Source organism: Peromyscus eremicus, chromosome X (genome assembly GCF_949786415.1).
Source record: "Peromyscus eremicus chromosome X, PerEre_H2_v1, whole genome shotgun sequence".
Classification (NCBI taxonomy): domain Eukaryota; kingdom Metazoa; phylum Chordata; class Mammalia; order Rodentia; family Cricetidae; genus Peromyscus; species Peromyscus eremicus.
Window position 1 is genome coordinate 102,845,443 of NC_081439.1, and position 13,793 is coordinate 102,859,235.

Genomic DNA, 13,793 nt, shown 5'->3' on the forward strand with positions numbered 1-13,793 from the left:
TAAGACTATTTAAGATTCGTGTTACATATATAGGTACAATTATTTCATACAATTTAGGTCTGCATATCTTTGCCAGTGAGATAAATTAATTGATGGTATCAAATAGTTGTGTAATCATGATGCTATGTGCAAGTTCTGGCAATAAATAGAACCTTCTTATGTGAAGGTTGAGAGATGCATTGATTGATTAGTATAAAGATAAATATTAGGAGTCAGTTTAATATTATGCCCATTTAGAAAAGTAATACTAGTAGAGTCTACCCGAGAGTCTACAACCTATAGAGCTACAGGTTCTTTAAAGTAATAGTGCTAGGTATGGATTTCATTTTATAGACTTTAATACAATCAGAATGTGAGTGGTTACTGATTGTTTGAGCCACTATTGCACCAGAGAGCATGTCTTCTAGTAGGCCTATCTCTTAATCAAAAATGACACATGATTTTATTCACTTACCCACTAAGGTAGATAAGGATGGCTAGAGTGGATTAGGGCTGTGTAATGTTCTTTTGTCATGCCACCCAAACTTTTCTAGCAGTAGAATCTCTGGTTAAATAAAATTTCCAGAGTGTGGACCTTGTTATTAAAAAAGGAAAATGATCTGAGATGTTTCAATACAGACTCTTCCATGCTAGAATATAGGATTTTTCTTTTTTTTTCCTTTTTTTTTAAATTTTTATTTTGCAATACAATTCAGTTCTACATATCAGCCACAGATTCCCTTGTTCTTCCCCCTCCCGCCCCCCTCACCTTCCCCCCAGCCCGCCCCCCATTCCAATCTCCTCCAGGGCAAAGCCTTCCCCACAGACTGAGATCAACCTGGTGGACTCAGTCCAGGTAGGTCCAGTCCCCTCCTCCCAGGCCGAGCGAAGGGACCCTGCATAGGCCCCAGGTTTCAAACAGCCGACTCATGCAATGAGCACAGGACCCGGTCCCACTGCCTGGATGCCTCCCAAACAGATCAGGCCAATCAACTGTCTCACCCACTCAGAGGGCCTGATCCAGTTGGTGACCCCTCAGCCATTGGTTCACATTTCATGTGTTTCCGTTTGTTTGGCTATTTGTCTCTGTGCTTTATCCGACCTTGGTCTCAACAATTCTCGCTCATATAAACCCTCCTCATTCTCGCTAATTGGACTCCCAGAGATCCACCTGGGGCCTAGTCATGGATCTCTGCATCCAGATCCCTCAGTAGTTGGATGAGGTTTCTAGCATGACAATTAGGGTGTTTGGCCATCCCATCACCAGAGTAGGTCAGTTCGGACTGTCTCTCGACCATTGCCAGCAGTCTGTTGTGGGGGTATCTTTGTGGATTTCTGTGGGCCTCTCTAGCACTTTGTTTCTTCCTATTCTCATGTGGTCTTCATTTACCATGGTCTCCTATTCCTTGTTCTCCCTCTCTGTTGTTGATCCAGCTGGGATCTCCCACTCACCCAAGCTCTCTTTCCCTCGACCCTTGCCCTTCACTACCCCCACTCATGTCCAGGCTGTTCATGTAGATCTCATTCCATTTCTCTGTCGTTGGGCGATCCCTGTGTCTTTCTTGGGGTCCTGTTTTCCAGGTAGCCTGCCTGGTGATGTGAGTAGCAGTCCAGTCATCCTTGTTCCACATCTAGTATCCTGTTATGAGTGAGTACATACCATGTTTGTCTTTCTGAGTCTGGGATACCTCACTCAGGATGATTTTTTCTAGATCCATCCATTTGTCTGCAAACCTCATGATGTCATTGTTCTTCTCTGCTGAGTAGTATTCCATTGTGTATATGTACCACATTTTGTTTATCCATTCTTCAGTTGAAGGGCATCTAGGTTGTTTCCAAGTTCTGGCTATTACAAACAACGCTGATATGAACATAGCTGAACAAGTGCTCTTGTGGTGTGGTTGAGCATTCCTTGGGTATATGCCCAAGAGTGGTATAGCTGGATCTTGGGGGAGATGGATTCCCAATTTTCTAAGAAATCGCCATATTGATTTCCAAAGTGGTTGTACAAGCTTGCATTCCCACCAGCAGTGGAGGAGAGTTCTCCTAGCTCCACATCCTCTCCAGCATAAGGTGTCTTCAGTGTTTTTGATCTTAGCCATTCTGACAGGCGTAAGGTGGTATCTCAGAGTTGTTTTGATTTGCATTTCCCTGATGATTAGGGATGTTGATCAATTCCTTAAATGTCTTTCAGCCATTTGAGTTTCCTCTGTTGAGAATTCTCTGTTTAGTTCTATAGCCCATTTCTTAATTGGACTGTTGGGCATTTTGATGTCTAATTTCTTGAGTTCCTTATATATTCTGGATATCAGTCCTCTGTCAGATGTGGGATTGGTGAAGATCTTTTCCCATTCTGTAGGCTGTCGCTTTGCTTTGTTGACCGTATCCTTTGCCCTACAAAAGCTTCTCAGTTTCAAGAGGTCCCATTGATTGATTGTTTCTCTCAGTGTCTGTGCTACTGGTGTTCTATTTAGAAAGTGGTCTCCTATGCCAATGTGTTCAAGACTACTTCCTACTTTCTCTTCTAGCAGGTTCAGAGTAGCTGGATTTATGTTGAGATCCTTGATCCACTTGGACTTAAGTTTTGTGCATGGTGATAGATATGGATCTATTTGCAGCCTTCTACATGTTGACATCCAGTTTTGCCAGCACCATTTGTTGAAGATGCTTTCTTTTTTCCACTGTGCACTTTTGGCTTCTTTGTCAAAAATTATTTGTTCATAGGTGTGCGGATTAATGTCAGGGTCTTCAATTCGATTCCATTGGTCCACATGTCGGTTTTTATGCCAGTACCAAGCTGTTTTTATTACTGTAGCTCTATAGTACAGCTTGAAGTCAGGGATCGTGATGCCTCCAGAGGTTGTTTTATTGTACAGGATTCTTTTGGCTATCCTGGGTTTTTTGTTTTTCCATATGAAGTTGAGTATTATTCTTTCCAGGTCTGTGAAGAATTGTGTTGGTATTTTGATGGGGATTGCATTGAATCTGTAGATTGCTTTTGGTAAGATTGCCATTTTTACTATGTTAGTTCTGCCTATCCATGAGCATGGGAGATCTTTCTATTTTCTGACATCTTCTTCAATTTCTTTTTTCAGGGACTTAAAGTTCTTGTCATATAGGTCCTTCACTTGCTTGGTTAGTATTACCCCAAGGTATTTTATGTCATGTATGGCTATAGTAAAGGGTGATGTATCTCTGATTTCCTTCTCCGCTTTTTTGTCCATTGTATATAGGAGGGCTACTGATTTTTTGGAGTTGATCTTGTATCCTGCTATGTTGCTGAAGGTGTTTATAAGCTGTATCAGTTCCTTGGTGGAATCTTTGGGGTTGCTCAAGTATACTATCATGTCATCTGCAAATAGGGAAAGCTTGACTTCTTCCTTTCCAATTTGTATCCCCTTAATCTCCTTATGTTGTCTTATTGCTCTGGCTAGAACTTCAAGTCCTATATTGAATAAGTATGGGGAGAGCGGACAGCCTTGCCTCGTTCCTGATTTTAGTGGAATTGCTTTGAGTTTCTCTCCATTTAATTTGATGTTGGCTGTTGGCTTGCTGTAAATTGCCTTTATTATGTTTAGGTATGTTCCCTGTATTCCTGATCGCTCCAAGACCTTTATCATGAAGGGGTGTTGGATTTTGTCAAATGCCTTTTCAGCATCTAGTGAGATGATCATGTGGTTTTTTTCTTTGAGTTTGTTTATATGGTGTATCACATTGACAGACTTTCGTATGTTGAACCATCCTTGCATCCCTGGAATGAATCCTACTTGATCATGGTGGATAATTGTTTTGATGTGGTCTTGGAGTCTGTTTGCCAGTATTTTATTGAGTATTTTTGCATCAATGTTCATGAGGGAGATCGGTCTGTAGTTCTCTTTCTTTGTTGTATCCTTGTTTGGTTTGGGAATCAGGGTAATTGTAGCCTCATAGAAGGAGTTTGGTAATGTTCCTTCTGTTTCTATTGTATGGAACAATTTAGAGAGTATTGGTATTAACTCTTCTTTGAAGATCTGGTAGAATTCTGCACTGAAACCATCTGGTCCTGGGCTTTTTTTTGGTTGGGAGACTTTTAATGACTGTTTCTATTTCGTTAGGGGTTATTGGACTATTTAAATAGTTTATCTGGTCTTGATTTAATTTAGGTATGTGGTAACTATCCAGAAAATTATCCATTTCTTTTAGGTTTTCCAGTTTTGTGGAATAGAGGTTTTTGAAGTGTGACCTGATGATTCTCTGGATTTCCTCAATGTCTGTTGTTATGTCCCCCTTTTCATTTCTGATTTTGTTGATTTGGATGCTCTCTCTCTGTCTTTTGGTTAGTTTGGATAAGGGCTTGTCTATCTTGTTGATTTTCTCAAAGAACCAACTCTTTGTTTCATTAATTTTTTGTATTGTTCTCTTTGTTTCTATTTTATTGATTTCAGCTCTCACTTTGATAATTTCCTGGCATCTATTTTTCCTGGGAGACTTTGCTTCTTCCTGTTCTAGAACTTTCAGGTGTGCTGTTAAGTCACTAGTGTGAGATTTCTCCAGCTTATTTATGTGGGCGTTTAGTGCTATGAATTTCCCTCTTAGTACTGCTTTCATAGTGTCCCATAGGTTTGGATATGTGGTGTCTTCATTTTTGTTGATCTCTAGGAAGTCTTTAATTTCTTTCTTTATTTCTTCCTTAACCCATTGGTAATTCAGGTGGGTATTGTTCAGTTTCCATGAGATTGTAGGTTTTCTGTAGTTTTTGTTGTTGTTGAAATCCAACTTTAGACCATGGTGGTCTGATAGAACACAGGAGGTTATTCTAATTGTTTTGTATCTGTTTAGATTTGCTTTGTGACCAAGTATGTGGTCGATTTTAGAGAAGGTTCCATGGGGTGCTGAGAAGAAGGTATATTCTTTTTTGTTAGGATGGAATGTTCTGTAGATGTCGATTAAGTCCATTTGAGTCATGACATCAATTAAGTCCTTTATTTCTCTGTTAAGTTTCGATTTGGGGGATCTGTCCAGTGGTGAAAGTGGGGTGTTGAGGTCTCCCACTATTAATGTGTGGGGTTTTATATGTGATTTAAGCTTTAATAATGTTTCTTTTACATATGTGGGTGCCCTTGTGTTTGGGGCATAAATGTTCAGAATTGAGACTTCATCTTGGTGGATCTTTCCTGTGATGAGTATGTAATGCCCTTCTTGATCTCTTTTGATTGATTTTAGTTTGAAGTCTATTTTGCTGGATATCAGGATGGCTACACCCGCTTGTTTCTTAAGACCGTTTGATTGGAAAGTCTTTTCCCAGCCTTTTATTTTTAGGTAGTGTCTATCTTTGAATTTGAGATGTGTTTCTTGTATGCAGCAGAAAGATGGGTCCTGCTTTCGTATCCATTCTGTAAGCCTATGTCTTTTTATAGGTGAATTAAGTCCATTGATATTGAGAGATATTAATGTCCAGTGATTGTTCATTCCTGTTATTTTTTTGGTGGTGATGTGTGTGTACTTTTCTTCGTTGGGGTCTACTGCTGTGGCTTTATCTATTGCCTGTGTTTTCGAGGTTGTATCTGACTTCCTTAGGTTGGAATTTTCCTTCTAGTGCTTTCTGTAGGCCTGGGTTTGTGGATAAATATTGTTTAAATCTGGCTTTGTCATGGAATGTCTTGTTCACTCCATCTATGAGGACTGAAAGTTTTGCTGGGTATATTAGTCTAGGCTGACATCCATGGTCTCTTAATGTCTGCATTACATCTGTCCAGGACCTTCTGGCTTTCAAAGTCTCCATTGAGAAATCGGGTGTTATTCTGATAGGTTTGCCTTTATATGTCACTTGGCCTTTTTCCTTTGCTGCTCTTAATATTCTTTCTTTATTCTGTACATTTAATTGTTTAATTATTATGTGGCGAGGGGACTTTTTTTGGGGGTCTAGTCTGTTTGGTGTTCTATAGGCTTCCTGTATCTTCATAGGCATTTCCTTCTTTAAGTTGGGAAAGTTTTCTTCTATGATCTTGTTGAATATATTTTCTGTGCCCTTGAGTTGGTATTCTTCTCCTTCTTCTACCCCTATTTTTCGTAGGTTTGGTCTTTTCATGGTGTCCCAAATTTCTTGGACATTTTGGTTCATGACTTTGTTGACTTTAGTGTTTTCTTTGACTGATGAATCTATTTCTTCTATTGTATCTTCAACGCTAGAGATCCTCTCTTCCATCTCTTGCATTCTGTTGATTATACTTGCATCTGAAGTTGCCAATCGTTTTCTCAGATTTTCTATTTCCAGCATTCCCTCTGTTTGTGTCTTCTTCATTTTTTCTATTTCCCTTTTCAGGTCTTGGACTGTTTCCTTCATTTGTTTCATTGATTTTTCTTGATTTTCTTTCAGTATTTTATTGTTCTCTTCAAGGACTTTTTTGATTTCTTCTAAATTGTTTGCCCTTTCCTCTAGTTGTTTACAGCGTTCTTCACATTTTTTTGTCTTTTCCTCTACACGAGCCTCTAGCTTCTTCATGATGACATTCATAAGGCTATTTTCTTCTGCTTCTTCCAATTTCTGATGTTCAGGTCTAGGTGTTGGAGGAGGGATAGGGCCTGGTGATGGTGTATTACTATTCATTTTGTTGTATGTGTTTCTGCCTTGACGTCTGCCCATCTCCTTGTGGTTCGTTCCTGGCCTTATCCGCACACTTGGTTCAGACAGAGCTGACAGATTCAGGAAGTCTCTCTCTCTTGTCCAGATGGGAGCTCTCTTGTCCAAATTGCAAGTCCGGGGCAGGATGGGAACTCTGTGCTTCAGAAGGGAAGTCCTGGGCAAGATGGGAGCTGTGCTTCAGAAGGGAAGTCCGGGGCAAGATGGGAGCTGGGGGCCGGCCTCTTAGTCTCAGGAAGAGGCTTGGGGCTTGGATTTTTCTTTTATTTCCTCTAAGAATCAGATTGAACTCTATGAGATAAACCTCAGAGAACTTGGGATGGAGATTTGCTTCAGTGGTAGAGCTCTTCCATAGTTAGCACAAGGCTCTGGTCCTATGCTCTGGAAAAAAAAAGATTTACAGAGTTAATATAATCACAGATACATAGCATCTATGGCTACCTGAACAAGACTTACACAAAAAATAAGATGTGAAAGTAAGAAAGGGGCTATTTGAAAGGAAAGGAGTCTATCTGGTAGTAATGAGTGGTGAATGTGTTCACAATACATTGTTTAAATATGCAAAATTGTCAACAAATAAATTTTTGAAATTTTAAATTTTCCTAGTATAATCTTTCTATCTTTGAAAAATTTTGAAATTAAAAATAAAAATGCCCAGAAGCTATGAAGCAGCCAATATAGCTGGGTCCCTTGAAGTTTTAAAACTCAGCTTCCACCAAATCTCAATAAAACATTTTACTTTCATAACCTAGAATTTATTAACATGAAATTATTTTGCTCTACTATTGTCTCCATATTTGCTTGTAACTGTTAGAGGGGTGTTTGCCTTGTGATATTGCAGAATCAGAGAAACTAACATGTGTTATATCTTAATTGTTAGCCTTAGCTTCTAGAGAGATCCATGAAATAATGTAAGTTCATTTTATTATCAGAGTAGAAATGAAACAATCTAGGGAATTATAAAAGAGACTAATCAAAGAGAGAGGATGAAAAAGGAATGGTAGACAATTATCGGGGTAAATCTGTTCAAAGTACATTACAACCTTGTTTGAAAATGTCCTTTTTATATATTGGTATACAGTGACTATATACCAATAGAGCAAAAACAGAACAACAAAAGCACTAACATTGATATTCCTCTTATATAGGACCAGAAATTAGAACTTTCTTGTGATCATTTACCATTTTGATTATTTTGGCTTTTACCTACAGAATACACACATTGCCTTTAAAATAATCTCCATGGTTTGGTCTATAATCTTTAATCATAGATTCTTTTAGATATTTAACATATGCATTGTGGCTGCCCTGATGGTCTTAGCTGATATATTTTACGTGAAGGACTGACTGGTTTAGATTTTCTGCTGCTTATACTTTACTGCTCTTCTAAGTAGCTTATAATTGTTATTGCTATCTGAACATCTTACATGATATATTGTGATATGTTTAAATAAAACCTTTCCTTCTTAAAGACAATGGATACAAATTCATGGATAAATTCAATGAGTTCTATTTCCCACATCGTATATACACAGTGATGCTGCTCCTCAGGCCATGCAACCTTAGCTAAGCATGCATGTCAGTCTTCTTGACCACCATGAATTACCATAGTTTTAGCAGATGGTCTTTAACTATCTCTTGTTGACATTCTCTTTCTGCTTATAGCTGTTCTGTATGTATAAGGATCACATCCAGCTGTTAGTTTCTACTAATTGGGAGTTGATTTTTCTACTGTTTTCAACAACTCCCTGGGGCATCCACAGTCTGATCTATTTAAAACTGGCTTCTTGACAAGGAAAGGGTTCCACTTTTTGAGGTCGGCTTCTAGTCTCCTTGGGGCAGAACATCTGTGTTCTGCAGCAGTAGGTGAAGTAAACAGAAATAGAAACTGATACCACCTCCTGCCTGTGTGGCTCTTGCACAAATCATGTTCAGGAAGGATACAACATACTGATATTCCACAGCTGGGCTGGTGAATCTCCCTGGAGTAGCTCCTGTATCTCAGCAACCTGAGCGAGATAACATTCTATTCTATGGCCTTCAAGAGTATGGTCTATGAGAAAGGCAACTTTTTACTTTTTCCCAGTTTTTAGGTAGATGTAGCAAGAGGTGTGGTCGTTGATGCTGCTTTGTTGGTCTCACACACAAGGTATAGGCATCAGGCTTCTAAAGAATAAAGTTCTGAAAATATATTATTTTGATTTTTCACTAGCTGTTTTAATAAGTAAAAATCATTCTACCACTCCAGGAGTTAGCAACCCCTCAGCTGACAAGTCTAGAGCTAGGCCAAGCAAATGGGCCTCTCAAATGAAGAGGGTTCTCAACCACCAGTCTAGAATCAGGCTTGTGAATTTGCAGGGAGAGGAAGGTTTACCTAAGGGCTGAGGAAATAGAAGGGACTTACCCAGTAAGGTGTCTCATGCACATAGAAGGTTCTCATGCCTGGGATCTGTAATGGAACTAGGCTCTCTGATTTGCCCAAGAAAACAGGTACTTTATCCAGGGTACAGGTATTCTTGATAATCAATGGGTTCACAAATGGGTCAATGCTATGGAAGGTAAACTTTCTGAAGGTAAAATGGTAATCAAAACATTTGGCATCTCACTAGTCAATTATAATCCAAGTACATGGATGCTACAGTTGCATTAAGAAATATGAATATCATTGTAAATCAAAATGATTAGGATATAGTGATATGTTATATACCCTAATAAATTTGGCTCTGGAGGACAAAGCCAGCCACTATATTACATATAGAGGTCAGGCAGTGGTGGCACACACCCTTAATCCTATCACTCCGGAGTTAGAGATCCAACTGGGTCTCTGTGAGTTCAAAGCCACACTGGAAACAGAGACAAGCAGTGGTGCCATACACCTTTAATCCCAGTATTGGAAAACACACATGCCTTTAATCCCAGGAAGTGACATGGATGGACAGAGAAAGGTATATAAGGCATGAGGGAACAGGAACGAAAGCAGTTCAGCTGAGACCCTTACGGTTGAGGACTAAGAGGCTTTTAGTCTGAGGAAACAGGACCGGCTGAGGAGTTGGCAAGGTGAGGGTGGCTGTGGCTTGCTCTGCTTCTCTGATCTTTCAGCTTTCACCCCAATATCTGGCTCTGTTTTTTTTTTATTAAAAGACTATCTAATATCCAAACATTAGCACCATCAGATTAATTTGTTCATTAAAAATATGTTTTTGAAAACTTTAGTTGAGATGAGAAACAAATAGGAATCTATAAAATAAGTGCACTACAGTTGACATACAGAAAACCCAACATGTGAAGTTCTGAGATATCATTCAGTATAACTGAGAAAAAAAATCTCAAATAAATATTTTATAAGTTCATCCAATATAAAGGAAGCAACAAATGTGGTTCTTTTCCTTTTACTGAACTGGAAAAGAAATGAAATTTAATGGTTGGAGGTTAATCTGTATTTTTTTTTTGATAAAACAGAGAAGAAAATATGTTTCAGAATAGCTTACAGTAGAGTCTTTTGGGTTTTAGGGGCCAAAATGTGTTTCAAGGTAGGAAACGGAGCTGACAAAATATTTATCACAACACAATTGGAAACAGTATATAGACTTGAGACAAGTGGTAATAAAAACTAATTTATGAAATAGTGAGAGGTTCAACATGTACATATGTCTTTAAAATTACTCAAAATGCTATTACAAAAATCATAGTAGAGATATCAGAGCATATAATTTGATTTAATTCTATTGCCAGAATTATCATCCTGACAATCTGTGCTAATTGCAAGAAAAAATCATAATTAAAAGTAGTTTTACATCTTTTCACTTCAAACGTTAGTACTAACTTTCTGAGAAAATACTTTACTGTCTGGCTAGCAATTACTAATGTCAGCTTCTACAGTTCACCTGGTGGCAAACACCTGTGAAGGAATAGCATCTGAAATGGATGCTGTGAATGCTTCAGTATTTGCATAAAAAAAGGGTCACAAAAAAAACCAGCACGAATTAGGGGGGGCAAAATCAACTGCAAAGAATATATTTTGTTAATTTAAGTTTTCATGTTATTTCTAAACTAGTTAAACTATTGTTCATTACTCTTGGTAGAATAACCTGAAAATAAAAATGTGTGGGTACAGTGTACATTGTTTGCTCTCCAGCTTTTTATGCAATTGTGATACTAACATTTGTTGACATTTTCCCACAGAACTTAATGTATTTTATTGATGCAATTTATTTAGCATTTTAAACATCATAATATTGCCTTTCTATGTTTCACATGTATTTATAGTGGACAATTATAACATTTTAAAAGCTATTTGTTTTGAAGCAATCTATTCTTCCTCATTTGATTCAAGATGACTTTAATTTATCAGCAAATGTATAATACTAAGAGGAGCAAAAGGCACTTTGTAAGCATTAACTAATGTATATTGTACATGAAATCCAAACAGCACTGCATTTTACTTTATGGTTTTGATGGGTATATGTTATAAACTAAAAATATGCCAAGCTATGATTTATAAAAGACTTTCTTACAACATTCTCAAGGGATGACAGCTATTCCATTAAGTTATTTTGAGATTCAAGCACTAAATGGAAAATGGAAAATGCATCATGTTAGAGCTAAACCAAGTACTCTGTGTAATAAATTCATTCACAATTAAAATGCATAGCTGCTAATCTTTTTGAAAAATCTTGCTTTCAGGATCCTGTGTAATAACTCTGTAAATGTTCACATGCTTCTTGTGTTATTTTATTTGTAAGTTTAATCACTAGAGTGTGATTAACTTGAAGATGTTCAAGACATAGTAGTCTAGATGTGGCTTCCAAATGAATAATATTTAATTTAGAAGTATTATACTACCGTCTTTCTCACTGATCATTATTAATAAACGTGCCCTTGCTTCTTTTGATGGTTTTAAATATTATCTGTTATAGACTCAGTTTAACAAAATAAAAAAAAATCATGCTTCCTTCCTTCAAATTAAAGGCACAGATCTTATCAGTTAATTTAATTACTAGTCAAGTTCTTACAGTAAAGAACTTCTCATATGGATAAATAAGATGTTGATAATTGATTATAATCCTTCTCATTCTCATATTACAGTTTGATACCCTTTTCTGGTTATGATAGGTTATTGCATTTTATATACTATGAAAAAATTACCAGGGACTTTTTAAAAGTTATTGCTTATACTATCTCTGCATTTAATATTGCAATGTTGTAGAAATACTAATCTGTTTCTAGAAGTAAAAATCAGCAGATTTTAGTTAACAGGTGTTACAAATTATCAAAGCCATTATAAGCTAATTAGTTATACAAACATCATCTTAAAAGTAAAATATTTTCACGTTTATATTATTAATTACATCCTTAGAATCTCTTTGAGTCTAAAGATATAAAGGTTTTCTTTCTATCCCACTTCCTGATCCCCATAGCATTGAATCAGATAGTGAGACATCTGATTCCAGCTGCACAGCAAATGGAAAATTCTGGTTGCTCATCATTCTAATGCTCCTCACACAATCTTCCCATGAGATTTAGTCAGTAATCTATAACTGTAGAATAACCTACGATACATAACAGGAACATATTACTTTCTCCCTTCAAGATTTATAAAGCCCACACCTAAGTTTCACATTTTGCAAAATACACATTAATTATCATACGTATACATGATTAATATGACTTGGATGTATTTCTCACAGCACGCAAGTGATTCAAGAGTACTAGTCTCTACGGTTTTGACATAACAATCTAAGAGCAATAAGCCTGACTTGTAGGAAAGAAATAGCAAGTCCCTATGTCATACCCGAAAAGATACCTCTGGGAGTTCTATTTCACTTTATCATACAAAGATTCTGTATCAAATGATAGACTCCATTGATTAACCTCCCACAGAACCTTGCTGAAAAATAATATTAAGTCACATACAGGCTTATCTATAAAGGATATTATGATCAATAGAGTCTGACATGGATGCACAAGGGGGTGGTAGTATACCCTAGTAGGTAATTTATCCTCCTACAGTAGAATGCAACATTCATACTTACAAAGTTCGCTTATTGAAGTAAGAGACACTAGAATAAACAAAAGAACATTCAAAGAGAAAAAGCATCCAGATACAAGCTGACAAGCAATTATAAAACACAAAGATGTATTCTCAGTATATATATATATAGTTATAAATGCATCTTTCTAATGCTTCCACATGAATAGATTTACCATTCTGTTTCCATCATTTTAAATTCAGTCTGGGCATGTATATTGGTATCAGAGCACTTAATTAGCATATGTGAGGAATAATAGTCTACAATAAGCACTGTCAAAAACCAACTAAAGGAAATTTTAAGAAAAATAAAGCTACTTTTTATAAGGAGACTAAATATTGTGTTACTTTTCAACTCTTTTTACAACTGTTTTTGATGATCATGGTATTAAAACCTACATCCTCAGACATTCTAGCCAAACACTGCTGCTGGACTACATTCCCAGCCTTATTTTTAATTTTTGTCTTGAGATCACATCTTACTAAGCCATCCAGTCTCTCCTAGAACACACTTTTCAGCCTAGGCAGACCTTGAAGTCATGGTCTTCCTTACTTCAGTGTCCCGAGCACCTATAATTGTAGGCCTGAGGCACTATGTCCATTGTTTTTCAAATGAGACTGAATATATATGTGTATGTGCAAGCATTTGACCGACATTTGACAGACACGTAACCTCTTCCAAATATTTAGTTTTCGATCCATGTAACATTGCCTCTATAATGAAAACTAATCTTTTACTTATCTTTTTTGCTACTTAAGAAAAGTACACCTTGCCAGGCGGTGCTGGCGCATGCCTTTAATCCCAGCACTCGGGAGGCAGAGCCAGGCGGATCTCTGTGAGTTCGAGGCCAGCCTGGACTACCAAGTGAGTTCCAGGAAAGGCGCAACGCTACACAAAGAAACCCTCCCTGTCTCGAAAAAACAAAACAAAACAAAACAAAAAAAGTACACCTCGCATTTGTGAACTTCAATTAAAATGAGATAATTCTACAGAAAGCAGAATTTGTTTAGAGGTAAAAAACTTATCTGCTGATAGTGAGAATTTACACAGAAAATAATGCAAGTTGTTTGGCCAGAATGTACTTTCTTTTTCTAAGATATTAAAAGGACAAAAATCAATGGCAGGATAACTAATCCTTCTACATGAAATTTTTTCCAAACAGGAAA